This window comes from Lissotriton vulgaris, chromosome 5, assembly GCF_964263255.1.
Source record: "Lissotriton vulgaris chromosome 5, aLisVul1.2, whole genome shotgun sequence".
Classification (NCBI taxonomy): Eukaryota; Metazoa; Chordata; class Amphibia; order Caudata; family Salamandridae; genus Lissotriton; species Lissotriton vulgaris.
In genome coordinates, this window is record NC_141693.1 from 455,100,544 (window position 1) to 455,117,250 (window position 16,707).

Sequence of the window (16,707 nt, forward strand, 5' to 3'; positions counted from 1 at the left end):
GAATCCTGTGCTTCTAAGAGCTCAACACTTCAGATATACATGCAAAGTCAATAAATGTAATAGGTTTCTACCCGAGCTCCATTTTAACCCAACATCGTTCTCATATAGGAAAACCCTTTTCTGGAAGCATGACTATAACATTCAGATCTATTTTTTTAAAATTCAAGAAGTGGAAAAAGTTGCTACTGAGGAATGAGCAACTGGCTGTAGTAGAATTTGTTTTCTATTGAAGATTGGTGAATAGCCTGCTCCAATGCAGCAATCTGTGGTGGCATGACGCATCGAGTTGTACAATCAACTACAAAAGGGGAGTCAGTTATCTTCCCAGTGTCGGGGATTTCTAGTGAAACAATTGAGAGTATACTTTTCGAAGTGGTACATCACCAACTTGCCAAAGTTCCAGGGTGTTCGTGAGCGATCACTTTTTGCATCGAAGACTGGCCGCTTTTTAGAGGCAGGTTTAATCTATTACAAACGTTCAGGTGAAAAAAGAATATTCTGGCATGTGAGTGTCTGTTATACATGTTTTCAGTAAAAGCCAAATGAGGAGTTTCACAGAGGGGGGGGGAAACGGAAGAATATTGTTCTAGTCTATGAACATTCATCTATAGATGTAGAAGTGTCTTGGTTAACAGCTGACGCCTAATCATTTATCTGCTGACCAAATGGATTTTTATTTGCCATGCCCTAATAGGTGGCAAGATGATTGTATAAAAACGCAAACTGTACAATTTGATTCACACCCACGCAATTATAAAACCACAAATTAAAAAAATGATGACAATATCCTGTATTTCAGCATAATATAATGGCACAACATTGTTAAGTTCAAGGTGTGTTAATACAGCACTAAGGGCCCGATGTACAGACGTCTGTTTGGGATTTTCTAATAGTGAATGTTTGCAATTCGCTTTTATGAAATCACAAACAGCTATGTACAACAGTGTGTTTTACACTGTTTGAGAAACCCAATGGGTGGCATGGGACCTGTATCATTAATATTCATGAGGCAAGTCGCAATTTGCGACCCATTCGGAATGGCCGGCACTCACAGGGATGGTAACCTGTTGAAAGGAAAACAGGATACATTTAAAAAAGAAAAATGAAAAGTTTCCGTTTCATTTTTAAGAGCAGGCAGTTGTTCGTGGGTCCACTACCTGCTCTTAAAAAATGTTGGATGAGCCTACATTCACAAATGGGAAGGGGTCCCTTGTGGACCACTTTCCATTTGCAAATGAGTTACCACCTCCTTCACAGAGTCGGTATAGTATGGATGTTTTGCTACCACATTCCGGTCACAAAACATTCATATCTGCCCCTGTGACTCATTATTAGGGAAAGACGCCCTTGGCATGCCACTTCATAATAGCAACTTGCAAACCCAGTGTGCGATTCGGTAATAGCTTACCAGACCGCAAATAGGGCTTTATACATTTAAAATTGCGTGACCTGAAAAGAGCTTCGTACATCCGGCCCTTAAATATTAAAGCATTTAAGATAGTTTAGCTGACTTAGATAGCCAGATAGTAAAGCTAAACAATCTCAAATGAACATAAATAGATTTCCAAGAGGGACCAACCCTGCTTTCCTGGCGAAAGCCTTGAAAAATAGGTATGATTTCTGTCTGTGGACGGATTTGCCTGAGGGAATTCTTACCTGATGAGGCACGTCACTTGGGGGCATACTTACAATATTTTGGCATAAGGCAGCCTTTTAGCTGTGCTGCCCTACTTCAAAGCGAAAGAGAAGGGATGCGCCATATCTACAAGATACAGTGTATTCCTATCCTTTCTGCCAGCACCAGTGCACAAACTGCAGCTTTATGCCAATGCTGACACCCACGCACCATGGTGCAAGGGTGTCTGCTTTGTTGGCATGGTTGTTTTTGTGCAGGAAGGGACACCTTCCTGCAAAAAAACGATAAAAGGAGCCATTTCTCTCTTTCTATGTGTGCTGTGGAATGCAAAAAAAGGAAAAAAATAGGAGAAATGTAAACATTTCTCCCTGCAACTCCTGCTTTGGGAAAGCATTGGTTTTGGCACTACCGCAGATTTACACTATGTCGTAAATATGGGGCAGTGTCATAGACCATTAGAGTAGCATGGAAACACCCACAGCAACACCCATGGAACACCCCTTCCACGCAGAGTAAGGTATTGCTTTACTCATTTAGAAGTCCATGAAAAGCCACACAGAGTGGCTTTGCGTGGCCTTGTAAATATGGGCTGGCACACGGCACCTCTGTAATGTCACAAAAGTATGCTCCAGCGGCGTAAAAGTGCTGCAGGGACAATGTAAACATGCCCCTAGAAGTCCTCACCATCCCTGCTGAATGTACACTCTACCCATGTGTAGTCATTGATTTTAATATTATTGGGAAGATGCCTTTCTCTCTGCTATTAAGGGGCAGGTCAGCCAGTCTCTCAATTGAGGAGGACAGAAGGGAGATCATTAACAGCAGAACTGCATAAAAGGGTGGTACTACTGTGGCTTTTCCAACTGCTAACTCAATCTGGTTATAACCTTCTACCCAGAGATTATAAAATAAGTTACTTGTCTCCATAGCCCTGGGTGTGAGGGTGGAAACCCAGCATTTCCATATGGGAAGGAGTTGCTCTTGCTAGCACATGGTAACAGCTGACCTCCATCAACTCCATCTGGCATTCTTAAATGAACTCCTTGTAGTGGAGCTGTAAACCTCTACTTTCACCACTTAGGCGAGGGTGGTATTGACACTTACAGTTATTTATGAGCCTTTAGTCTCTGTAGTGCTGCAGACAAAAGCTCTTAAACAAACAAAGGTAAGGGAACATGATAACAGAGGTCAGGGGTGCAAAGTTAATCACAGCAAAAAAATGAAGAAAAAAGAGAGGGAAAGAAAGATATAGAGAGGGCTGGAAGGAAGAGTGAAAGGAAGGACATTTAAAAATAAGGACGAAACTGTGAAAAACAGGAAGGCTCAAAGGGATTAAAAGATAGATGCAAAGTTGAAAGGAATGATGGATGGAAGGAGAAAAGCAGTGCGTCCATTGGGGGCGCTGCCCCACTAATGCCACATGCCCCCATTCACATGGCGACACGCCAATTCCTGCAACTTGAAAACATTCATAAGCTCACACTACATTGTCTGGGACACGCCCGAGGCAATCGGAACTGAAGGGGGTGGGGCCGCGCCAGCAAAGGGTTTGAGTGACAGACTGTGTCACTGACAGCCCAGCACGGCACTAAGAGCAGGCAGCAGCAGTAGTGCACATGCTCAAGTTAGGGCTAGTCATTTTTATTACCAGCTCGAGCATGCGCACAGTAAGATACTACTACTCCCCTTAGGAGAGCCAGGGACCCGAGCTGCAGCCCCCGGCGAGGGGCAGAGAGCACCCTTGCTCTAGCCAATCCTGGCTCTGCTAATGCAGTGCCTGGATTGGTTGAAACACTGCGCAGCCTGAGTCTAAGGGCAGGCATAAAAAGTATTGGGTGGCGGTGCCGCGCGTGGGGTCACTGCCGCAGTTGGTTAAAACTTATGGCCAATCACTGTGGCTTACATGAAGCCATGCAGACAGTGATTGGCCATTTCGTTCATGACGTGCCTCGCTCGTGTTGTTGCAGCGCAGCAGTCACTGCGCCAGATGAGACCTCATTGTGTGCTGGTGTCCTCCTACTGCCCAGCCCAGTACCTAGTGGAGGACTGTTGTGTCGGGGGCCCTAGGCCCTCATTGGTATAAAGACTGGATGCAGACACAGTGAGGTATGGTGGGTGAATGAGCCACGAGCACGTGCGCTCTGCTCCTTTTATTGACTGTGTCACGTGACTCGTGACACAGTGGAGGGTGGGTGTAGAGTGTTAGATCACATCTTGCCAACAACTAGAATGTGTCTAGCAGGACACAACATTCCTCCCAAAATTTGATAAAAATTAAGGAAAGGCAAAGACCGAACCTGTGGGAGGAAATACATAAATATACAATAATTACAAATCTAAAATGAGTCTCTTCAGCTGCTTGCTTGATGACGACAGTGTAAATTGTTGCTGAGACATCAGTTCTCCTGGGCTCGACGTCCTGGTTCCCGGTGGGCGTGCTCTTCTGGACTTGAGCCCTGGAGGTGTGTTGGTCAGTCCACAGAGATCTTGCTTTTGAGGTGATGCCGACCAGGATGACCAGATGGTAGACTTGATGGAAGAATGTCTTCTACTAGTCCGTCTGGTTTCTTCATTGTAGGCAGCTTGGCTTTACATTATAAAGGATGGAGTGATTGAAAGACATCCTTCTTACTAGGACGCCCCTCTCTCGGGTGTTCTCCTGCCACGAGATGTCCCGGAGGCCCTTTTCATCAGGTTTCCACTGGGTATTCTTCCACAGCGTTGTTCCAACTCCACAGTCTGCGTGTGAATGGAGGAGACGATGAGGGTACTACCTCACAAAGTCCGTAGCTCCACCTGAAGGGTAGTTGTTGACTCCTGCCTTTGCATACAAGTTCCTCTTCTTCCTGGGACGTGCAGGGTAGACTGTGATGGATCCATCTTTCTTGTCGGGACCCTCTGCCACCGGTGTCCCTGAGGCCTTTGCCCCTTGGATCTCCACGGGCTGGTGTGGATTGGTCAGTTCTCCTTGTTCAGGCCGTCTGAGCTCCCTCCGCATCCAGGTTTCCGCTCGATCCCAAAGGTGGGTGTTGCCAATGGTCCGGTCTGTGCTCTCCTACCGTCGACGGGTTGTCGGGGTCTTGTAAGTAGATGCCTGATCTGTTCCTGGTGCCATCAGTGTTCTCCTGGACGTGTGGGTCACTGTACACGATGTTGTGGTGCGTGTCACCTCTTCTTGTAAGTGTGTAGACTTATCACACCTCTCCTCACCTTTTCCAGATGTTGTTCTTGGCGTCGTGCCACATGACTTCTTTCTTCATTTTCCTTTTCATGACACGGTGATGTCACCTTTCTGTCTTTGTCTTCCTGACCAGGCTTCTTCAAGCAGCATGCACTCTGCCTGTTTCCCTCTGGTCTTGTCCTGGCTTTCGGACACTATCTTCTTCTCTTCTGTGACTGGACCGGTCGTTACTATCTTTTCTCTTGCCTCCGTTTTACCTCTTTTCTTCAGGTCGGTGTCATCAGACTTCTTTGTGGTCCCATCCCTGGATCTCTTCTTGATCTTCACATCGGACCTTCTGACATGACATCTTCATCTTGACTTCCTGGCAGAATACCTTTGCGGCGCCTTTTTGGCGGGTCAGCATTCCGGCGACCTATTGGCAAGTCAGCTTTCTCTTTTCTTTTTCGGGCGACCCTCTGACTGGTCGGCTTTTTCTGTGGGTGCGCATCTGGCTGGTCGGATCATCCTTTTCTTCTTAGGCGATCTTCCTTGCTACCAGATGAGGTGGACAGCTTCCTCTTCGTGAGTCTTCTCGCTATCCGCGATCGTTGGGATCGCCATGTGCTTCTGCTACAGTTCTTTTGCGTTGGTGCAGTTTCGTCTGCGCTCTTCGTGTGCTCTGCTGTTTCCGGAGGGTTACTTCACCTCTCCATGGACCTTCTCCGGTGGGTGCACTTCTCGTGCACGCTTTCAGTGAGGCTCTTTAGCTTCTTGGGGCTTCACCCGTGCGTGGTTTCTTCGCCTCCTTTGGCTGTGTGGTAATCTTGCGTCACTCTTTCATTGCATGTCATTGTGCATGGCAGTTGCAAGTTTGTGCTTCACTTCGTACCGTCGTGGTACATCTTCAGTGTCGCTTTGTTCCTTGCTCTTCTTTAGCTTCTCTGGCATCATCTCTCTACTCCACTTGCGTGCTGCACTTCTGCTTCTTCCAGTACTTTGGGTACTTGCTGCATACTTCTTCTAGTACTCGTGGTGTGGCTTCCTTACTGTCAAAAGCGGTACAAAAGGGGGCACTGTCCTGTACCGTCCGAAACCGGGGTACACTTGCGCTCTTCCATCGGTTGCCTTTGAATCTTGCTGCTTGCGGTAGACTTTTGACTCTCCCTTACTGTCCAGGGTAATGCTGTCTTCTTCTGCGGTTGCGGTGATCACCTGTGGCCACTAGGCGTCACCTCAGCAGTGGTGATGAGTCTCCGTTTTCGTTGCTCCGGGCTTGCCTTCTTCTCTCATGCCGCAGCGTGGCATTGCTTTATTCTTCATGCGTTGTTGTGGGCTTGTTTTATTCTAATTAACCCTTTTCCTTGGGATTGTCTTGTGCTTGTTTGCTTCATTACCTTCATTTGGTGCAATACCTCAACATGCTCACTAGATGGCAGTGTTCCTTTGACTTGTCCTGCCTTTCTGTTCTCGGCAGTTTCCTCCCACCTGCTGGCCCCTGCTTCTGCTCCTCGGGGCCCTCCTTTCTGATACCTACTGCTCCAGACTCACACTGGCCCCTCCTCAGGGTCCATGGATGGAGGGATCACTGGGGACACTTCTTGACTGCCGATGAGTCTTTGTCCTCTTTGTATTAGTTGCCCCAGGAAGTGTGAGGGGCTCAGTGCCCGGCCATCATTTTGGGGGTGCTGCAGCGTATGTCCGTGGTGGCTCATTGCAGGCTGCGCTGGAAGGGGGCTGGTGCCGCTTTTACGGGCATTGTGCAGCAGGCCTCCGAACTACGCGGCGGGCAGTCTCCTTGTTAGTAGGGCCCTCGGGCGGCCGCATGCTGCATACCGTGCCTGGCTGCCACCGTGGGCAGGACACACTCAGCCCCTCTTCTCCGCTGGGCACCACAGGCCGCACAGGATGTGCTGGCGCCCGTCGCTGGGCTGCACGCTACTTTAACTCCTGCCGCCTCGACGCTCCAGCCACCCTCCGTATACACGTGGGGGCCGAAGACCGCAGGACACCTCCCTCTGGTCTCCGGTGAGTTTCTTTCGCCTAGAATTTGCGGCGCTGGCCGCATGCAGTATTTCCTTTTCCCTCTCCCCGCCTGCGGCAGCTTCTCCACTCACACGCTGCGCAGGGCAGGGGACGCTTCAGGCAGGCCGCAGGTGGGCTCCGCTGGCCCTGCCTTCTTCAATGTCTATGGTGTGCCGCTAGAGCTTGGCCAGGCGCCACAACTTCGTGGGTGGGCTCCGCTTGGTGTGCTAACATAAGGGGGGTCGCTTCTGGCATGCGCGACCCCCGGGGCCATTCACAGCACCCGGGCTCACCTCCGGCCTACGGGCCTCTTCTGCCATGCGGTTGGGCTCCGCGTTGGCTCCTCACTATCGGGCACAGTCGCGGCCGACACGGGTGGGCTCGGGTCGGTCCGCTTATGTCCGTGGGCACTCCTGCGGCACGGCAGCCCTCTGCAGGGCTAGAGAGGTGCGGGGTGGGCTCCCGGTCACCTCCTCAGCAGGTACTAGGCCTGGGGCACGGCACTCGCCCCGTGGGCCTCTCGGCGGCCGGCGCTGCCTCCTCAGGGGGTGCCCTTCGCTCGGGCAGGATTCACTCCCCCTCACCCATGACGAAATGGCTGTGGCACGCTGGGCACAGCTACCATCCCTCGTCGCCAAATGTTGTGTCGGGGGCCCTAGGCCCTCATTGGTATAAATACTGGACGCAGACACAGTGAGGTATGGTGGGTTAATGAGCCACGATCACGTGCACTCGACTCCTTTTATTGACTGTTTCACGTGACTCGTGACATAGTGGTGGGTGGGTGTAGAGTGTTAGATCACATCCTGCTAACAACTAGAGTGTGTCCAGCAGGACACAACAGAGGACTATCCCAGGAGCTGCGTGTTGAAGTCAAGTGTCACATCTGGACCTTGCTGCGACAGAGACCCTCCGGCACCAGTCATGTGCCCCTCATGACGAGGGGAAAATAATACACTGGGCTGTTAATCTTTAAATCGCCATGCACCGAATGATGCCCATTCATGCCATGGCTAGTCACTCCACTCCCACACCTCGACGCCAGAGGAGGCATGGTTGGATCTCACATTCTCACGGCAACATGGCAGATGGTAAGACGCAGTTTTCAATTCCAGGGTTCGGAGAAGGCTGCTTGTGTTAATCTCCCTCAACCTATCAGGGGCTACTACTTCAAGCACTTTTAGCGCGCAGAAGAGGCTGGCAGCGCAATGCACATGCAGGCTCTGTGAGCATAGATTGAAGACACTAAAGACTATTGCCACTCGGCAGGGTGAGCGCATACTGCAAGGCTCGCAGCGCTGAGACCCATCTGGATGTCCTCGATGCTGTGGTGGCCGGGAGGCCCAATGACAGTCCATTTTGTATTAAAAAATATACATGATACCGATCGTATTTCAGCAAGCATCTGTGAACTAGCACCGCTCAAACGGCAATGGGGCTCTATTTATGAAGGTATTTAAGCACAGTGTGTTGCAAAGTATTTTTTAAATAAAATTCTGTCACTTTTTTAAAACATTAAGGCCTCAAAACAAGAGGCCCGGCTGCCCAGAAAAAAGAGCATGAATTATGGGAGTGGTATTTCCAATACCTTGCTTTATTACCACACGTTACCTGGTCGGTCCAGCTTTTACATCTGGAATACAGATTAGCAAGATAAATGTAAGTTCAGGCAATGATTTGTGCATGTTACTCCCTATTTATGAGCGGAATTTCACAGTGACGTTTTTCCTCTATTGAGCAGGGGAAATGTTCAGGTCAACATTATCTGAAAGCTTCAGTCTTCCTGTGGAATACGCCATGAGTGATGTGTGTTTCAGGCCAGTGTGACTTCAAAAGTTTTCAAATGCACACATTTGAGTTATATGCAGTGGAGAGTAAGATACTACATTTGTGCTAAAATGTCATATTTTGAATGTAATTCTTTAAAATATGAACTCCTTATTTCTGTCCTATATCTCTTACAGAGCATGCTCCCCAGATTAGTGATAAGCTTGTTTAAGTTGGGCTCACTGGCTCTGATAGCACTGTGACTCGAGCTGGCACATTGACCAAGCTATGTGACCATAGAGATTTCTCAAGAGCGGTGATTGGTGGAAAGTGGTCCATGAGATCGTTGTTGGCTGAATCCGCTTTACCCCCTTGCACCCTAGTACATGACAGGCTCGGATGAACTTTGATTAGACCATTTGCCACAGTAGCCTCATGTCTGGAACATGTTCAGAAGCACTTGAGTGAATCATGTGTGCAGCCTCCACCCCGGGGCCCGTGTCCATAACCATCTGAGATGCGCCGGAAGTGCATCATTTGCAAGAGTCTGATAAATAGATGGTAACAGCACCTTCAGTTCCCTTACCCTGGGGGTGTACGCAGCGGTTCTATTGCAAATGTTATTTTATTTAATAAAAGGCCTATATCACTGTGTTGTAGAGAGGAACTAACCGATGCTTCGCATTTTTCCTATCAAATCTATTCCTTTCTTATTTCCTTTACCACGTTACCCCAACTGTGCCTAATGACATTGAAGGCCTCTTTTGTGATGCTTCTCTTAGATTTAAATGTATGCCAGACCAAATTATAAAAGGTACCATTGTGAACAAAATTAGGTCGGTTTAAGGAAGGAGTTGCAAGAACTTTTTTTAAATTCTCAACCCCAGGTCTAATTGTACATAAAATAGTTTTGTATTGAAATGCCTCTCTTTTTTTACAAAGTTTTCACTGTGGAGACCTCCCCCGTATCGGGTTTGCTCGCGCTTGGCTTGCTTGTGATGTAACACTCATCTCCAACTTTTACGCCCTACCACTTTCAAAAGTCACCAGCCGCCACTTACATGGGGTGAACAGTAGCGTCTGGCAAGGAATTTGGTTGGAGTGGGGGTGGCAGGGGTCAAAATAAAAACAAATTATACCACTTACCTCTTCCGCTGGCCGCTTCTCTCCTCTGCTTCTCGAGTCCCAGAACCAGGAAGCACCCGGGCTCCCTATAGCCAATCAAAATGCTGCAATGGTCCGAGCACCATCGATCGGCACTCAGATGGGAACTGGGGCCCTGGGCATATTACCCACCAGGCTATGTAATGCAGCCTGGTGTGGAACATGCAAAGTGCGCATGACTGTTTGGCCAGGCCAAGACGGCTGGCCAAGCAGTCATGGGCACTTAGAGTGTGCACACTACACCTCCCCCTGTACCACCAGCCCAACCTCCCCTTACCCAGCCCGAGCCTGCAAACAATAACATGAAAATAACTAGGTTATTATCATTTTAATTTTCCTGCTCAAAGAGCACTGGGGTGATGCTCCTCTGTCTTAGTGGAGGAGCCAAACCTGTGGGTGAAAGAAAGTGGCTGGAATGTTGTAAGGCTGGATGAATGGATGGATTGATGAATGGACTTCTAAATGGAAGAGTGAAAGGATGGATTGCTGAATTGATAAAAGAAGGGTAAATTAATGGACAGATGAAAAAGAATGGATGAATGGATGTGTAAAAGGATATATGAATGGTTGGAACTGTGTGTTTGGCACTGTTAGCTATTCGCAGTGGTTCTCAAATAGACCTGCCTCATCAATATTGGTGAGGGTGGTTGCAATTTGCAACCCATTGTTAAGGGCTACAATCACAGGGATGGTGGCCTGCTGGGGTCAGCAGACCACCATGTCTGTGATTGCTTTTTAAATGAAGCAATATATTTTTTGTTACGAAACTCATTTTCGTTAAAGGAATAGGTTGGTGGTAGCTGCGAATGTTTTTCAACCGCATTTTCGGTCGCAAAACATTCATGAATATCAGTGTTGTTCCGTATTAGGAAGGGACGCCCTAAACACGCCCCTTCCTAATACCGAATCGCAAAACCAAAACATGATTCGGTAACAAGTTACTGAGTCGCATTTTTCCTTCTATACATGGCAAAATCCATTTTACCAGTAGCTAACGATAGGCAGTTTTTGAGCAGTAAAATGCTTCATTCATTTGGTCCTTAGGGTGGATGGATCGAAAGGTGAATGGATGGATAGATGGAAGCATGAAAAGATGGATGGATAGACGGATGGATGCATGAAAGGCTTAAAAGATTGAGAGAGAGATGGATGGGTGGCAGGATGAAGGTTCCTCATCTAGAATGGGTTTGGCTTACACGTTTCGCTCTTCAAATTGTTTTTGAGGTATGGATCAAAGTGGGGGGTACTTACATTTTCTGGCTACTCCCTTGACTCTTCGAAGTCTACTAGGATATGTTGGGCAGGACAGCTATATCTGAAAGAGATGTCTAGCTGCACATTCCTTACCTTAGATTTATCCACAAAAATCAGACTGGATCTTGGGACTTTTTCGTGAGCAGTACCCCTGTGCTCCGGTAAGTGGCATAGTTCTGCTCCATGTGGCATCATTGGTTCCATCCCCACCAGAAGTGATGTGCACGGTGCCTACATAGGTGCCAACACAGCGCGCTTATGTCACTTATTTTCTTTCCGCGCTAGTCAGAGCAGATCCAAAGCAGAGCTGCCCGTAGTCATTTTTTGACTAGACTTTTATTTTACTTTTGTCAAAGTATTTTTTTGTTTTTTTCTCCTGGTGTAGCAGGATGTCATCAAGGAAGGCCTGCTTCAAGCCCTGGAGGGCCTGTCACCGAATAATGTCGGTGACTGACCCACACCTTGTATGCCTCTGGTGCCTCGAAACTGACTATGACCAGAAGGCCTGCACTGATTGGCGCACCATGAACCCAAAGTCCTTGAGGGTGTGATCCCTCAAGCTCCTGGAGGGTCTATGTGCGATGCCACACGATCGAGGTCCTGATTGAGAGGAAATCCTCTGGAGCGGTCACAGAGTCCGATATCCTTGTCATAGTCGGAGTCATTGAGTCATTCGGGTAAGTCACACCACCACAAGAAGATAAAGAAGTCTAATAGATCCTCAATTTCTCCATGTCTGTCAGCCAAAAAGACGAGAGAGCATCCATATTCGAGGCCTAGCTCCTTGGTTGAGCCAGCGCCTGGGCCGTCTCAGTACCTCCCTGCGTTTCTGTGAGCCAGAGCGATTCTCACCCAGCTAAAAGAATTCTATGAGGTCATGCTCCCCATATTTTGGCAGCTTATTCCCTCCTTCGGGCCCTGAGGGTTCATCATGTGCCCCTTCTGGTTTCATGCCAGTGGCTCCTGCACTGGTCAGGCCATTAGGATTCATTTCTGATTCCGCACCAATGCCAGTCGCACCACTTTGACCTTCCCCGGCGCCGGTCCCTATGTCGGCACTCCCGGAATTGCCAGCTCCCATCAGTGGCGCTGTCCCCCCCACAGGGAGACAGAGGGGCAATGCCAGCTCCACTGCCAATAGAAGCCATGCCTTCTAGGCCGGAACCTGAGACCTATCATTTTGGGCTAGACTCATGGAGTGTTAGAAACTGGGTTTCTGGTTGGGAGAACTATGCACCCTGTCCATGCAGGAACCACAATCCTAGTCAGGGTAAGTCAGAAACACACCCTAAATTAACCTGTGTTCACCCTCCGGTAGCTTGGCACAAAGCAATCAGGCTTACCTTAAAAGGAAATGTGTAAAGTATTTGTGCAACACTTAAAACAGTAAAATAGTGAAAACACCACACAAAAATATACCACACCTGGTTATAACCATATAGCCTTATTTATTGAACAAAAAAATACCAAAATGGCACAACTAGAGCAGCGTTATGAATTTTAAAAGAATATCTTGCACTCGAGTGCTTAAAAAAATAAAACACCAACCGGGGCTATCTGGTTGCACCTGACCGGGTGAAATCCCAAAGTTTCGACCGAACGCGATGGAGTGCGGGTTAGATGTAGGGACCAACCTTGTCCCACTGGATGCGTCGAGAGCAAGATGCGAGAAGCAGTCAGAGGTGATGTGTCAGCGTTGATCCTTCGGATGTAGGTAAGGCATCTGTTCTGCGTCACACAAGTCGGACATGCATCGTCATTGAACCCCTATGTTGTAGGCGATGCATCGTCATCAAGTCTCTCAGCGGGTGATGTGATGTTCTCAATCCTAGCAGTAGCAGCAATGCGTTGGCATTGAGAGAGATGTGCTGGTCTGAGCCATGCTGTGACAGCGATGAGTGGTTTTTTGTAGCTTCTGCACTTTAAACCCACTTACAATGGCTCAGTACTGGATTGGCACCACTTGGCAGGGCAGGAATCTCAGCTGGTAGAACCCAGGTGCTGGCTGTGGTGTGGATTAAAGTCTTTGATGCCCCTCAGACTTCTAACAGGAGGCAAGCCCTTTGGACAAATCTGGGTTCAAGTAGTGTAGGCTCAGTCCTTCTCACCCAGGGAAGGAGGGCAGCAAGCAGGTCATCACACCATAAAAGCAGTGTTGCCAGAGCAGCAGTCTAGCAGAGTGACAGTCCTTCAGCAGCACAGCAGTCCTTCTTCCTGGCAGAGTGTCCACAGGTCCAAAAATGTACTGAGTTGGTGGTGTCAGGGGTCCAGTACTTATACCCAGCTGTGCTTTTGAAGTGGGTAAGGCTTCAAAGAGAGGCCTTTGAAGTTCAGATAGTCCATGCCTTTCCTTCCTTGGCTCCAGATTCACTACATGGGGGTATATAGCCCTTTGTGTGGGTACTGGACACATCCCTTTCAGATGTGTCAGCTCCTCCCTCTCATCCTGCCCAGGATGACCCATCAGGATGTGGATGGCTGCTACCTATGTGTGTGGCTGTCTGGAGGTAATGCACAAAGCCAAGCAGTCACTCACACCAGACGGGTATTCAGAGATAGGCAGAAAGCACCAAATGGCTAAAGTAAGAAAATTACAACTTTCTAAAACATTTGTATTAATTCATTTTTGTACAGATAGAATCCACAAGTGACTGGATTTGCGATTTACATTTAAACCTAAAGAAGGAATCTTCATTTCACTGACACTCGTACTATTTCGTATGAATAACACCTGTCTACCAAGTATAGTTTTACTAACATCACGACATACACTCAATATGGCCGCCACGCATGCACGTTTGTTTTTCGGGTGCGCGAGTTCTACATTTGTGTTCAGTGTCACTGGACATCACACGCGAACTCGATGGTGGAGTTGTGATAAGTAGAGCAGCGCGTGGAGTACAGGTGTGAGCTTATCGCTGGAGACCGGCATTGAAGGACCTTTTTCCTGAAATTTAAGCGAGTTTACAAACCGGTGAGTCTAGGGGGATCGCCATAATCGAGGGGGGCCGGGTTTTGAATTAATCTGATGGTAGTCACAAATATTAATTTCTTGGTTACAGACAAGTTTGGAACTTTGAATAAACTTCTGATAACGTTTGCGGTTCGTCGAGGGTCATATTGATCAGGTGAGAATTATGCATGTAGTTGACACTGGTGACAGGGATGAGAGGTGCATGCAGCATTACAAGTTGGTTTTTACATTTTGCAGCAGTAAACATTGGCAGCATCTGTCCTTTGGAAGCAGGTGGTTTGGGATTGGTTAAGGCTCCAGTAGTACACGGTTTCATCCGTTTAACGACAGGTGAGATGTGCAGGCAGGCACTGTGAGGGCGATTTTCGTCTAGCCTTCTGATGGTTGTGAGACTTCTTCTCATTATTTCTGTGTGTTACAGGTTATGCATGTAGCACATGAGGCTGAACATTAAGCATGAGCCACAGTCCATGTTGATGAGGTACTTCTTTAGATATAGTTTGGTTTGGTTTTTCTGAGGTTATGCATGCTTTTTGAGTTCACTTTCACGAAAGCACTGGTTGTCTCTCGGGCTCACAAAGAAAAATAGGGAGGTAGCTTGTCTTTTCCTTTCATTTGTGGATTCACATTCATTCACTAAGATTTATCCACTTAACCTGATATGGAATTTGATCAATGTTCTTATGTCTCTGGATACACCTTTTGTATATTTCTTTCAGAATATCATTTTTCAGCATGTTTTTTCAATTATGTGAGTTTTCCCCGGATAATACAAGGCATGGCAGCTGTTAATTTATGTTGTATGTTTGTTGTAGATTTCCCCTGAAGAAGGGTGCATGATACAACCGAAATGCATTGGGAATTATCACTTGCGAGTTTGTGACAACGTGATATGGAATTAATGATCTTCAAAAAATTGTGCTTTTGAATAAAAAGAAGCATCGAACTACGCTGGATGGGATTAACATTTATTGCTTTTGATTTATTTTGGTTTAAAGATGGTTGTTTAGATTGATTCAGAGATCACATTCATCCACTACAAGATTGTAAAATAGTGCACGAAACTAGATGCACTCCGGGAGGGGTGTATTAGGGTAGTGAAGACTCTGTCTAGGGCAGGGGGCCCTAGTTCAATTGAACTTCCTATAAGGGGCATTTCCAGAATTAAAATTTTAATTTCTAACTTCACCATAAGTTAGGATTTTTAATTGTGATTTCAGCGACAGCAAACTTGGGGGCCCCATCTCTTCCCAATTGAAAACTGCGCTGATAAGATGTAATAAGGTAATCCCAATGTTACCTATGGGAGATATAGGCTTTGCAGGAGGGAAAAACAAATGTCAGAGTTTTTTCTACCTGAACATGTAAAACTTAAAAGTATATGCCAATTTTTTTTAAATACACTGCACCCTGCCCTTGGGGCTGTCCATGGCTTACCTTATGTATTAAAATGGAAAGTTTGGGCCTGGCTGGCAAGAGGGTTAACTTGCCAGGTCGACATGGCAGTTTAAATGCATACAGACACCCTGCAAAGGCAGGGCTGAGACCTTTTTAAAGGGGCTGCTGAAGTGGGTGGCACAATCAGTGCTGCAGGCCTACTAGTAGCATTTAACTTACAGGCATTGGGAATATATGGTGCACTCTACTAGGGACCCCTAAGTAAATTAAATATGTCAATTGTAGAGAAGCCAATGTTTTTATGTTTAAAGTAGAAAGCACATGCACTTTAGCACTGGTTAGCAGTGGTAACGTTCCCAGAGTCCTTAAGCCAGCAAAAACAAAGTCAGCAAAACAGAAGGTCAGAAGGCAAGAAGGTTACGGAAACCATGCCAAGGATTCCAGGTCTAACATAGAGGAATAAGAGGGGTTGCTTGACCGTGAAGAATACCAGCCTCATGACACCTTGGACTGCTTTGAGGATCTGGGCGAAGCCAGTGGACTGGGCACTTCTCCAAATACTTATATGCTTTCTCCCTCTGCTGTGGCAACAGAGGAGGGAGCTTCCTTTGCAATAGCGATGAGGTTGGCCGGGGTCCTTAACCTCAGTTTGACTTGGTGGCAGTCAAGGCGAATGTCTTGACAGAAGTGCTTCAGCCAAGAGTGTCCCCCTCATAAACTCTTCTCCCTTTAATGAGACACTTACTGACATCCTGCTTGGGACCTGGTCCAAGCTCAGTACAGAAGCTTCTATGAACAGGATGATTGCCCGTCACCACTGCCCCACATCAGGGGACCCAAACTTCCTCACACAACACCCTACCCAGGAGAGCATGGTGGTCCAAGCCTCCACCTCCTGCGTAAATCCTGGTGCATTCCCAGCAACACCACTGAATCAGGAATCCAAGAGGCTGGATACCTTAGGTAATCCAGCCTTCCACCAGACTGGCACTGCGGTCCATGAACACTGCATGCCTTTTGGCCTGCTATTCTCATGCTCTGTTTGATACAGTTGCCCAGGTGCTGGCAACAGTCCCGAAGGAGACCTGGGCCATACTTTCCCAGGATGTTGCAGATGGGAGGGATGCAGCAAAGTTCATGATACAATGTGGACTAGAAACGATCTACTCACTGGAAAGAGTAGTTACATCGACAGTGGCTTTAGGACACCATGCATGGTTAAGGACAACTGGCTTTTTGATGAATTCCCAGCATCGCTTATGCACATGCCCTTTGATGGGTCCCTCCTCTTCAGACAAAGGTGGATTCAGTGCTGGAGCGCTTTAAGGG

General features: G+C 47.6%; 1 protein-coding gene across 1 annotated transcript in view; it reads left to right on the plus strand.

Annotated features, from left to right (window-relative positions):
• Nucleotides 1–16,707, plus strand: part of LOC147711075 (protein-arginine deiminase type-2-like) — a 727,074-nt gene that overhangs the window by 675,413 nt on the left and 34,954 nt on the right. The window lies entirely within an intron of this gene.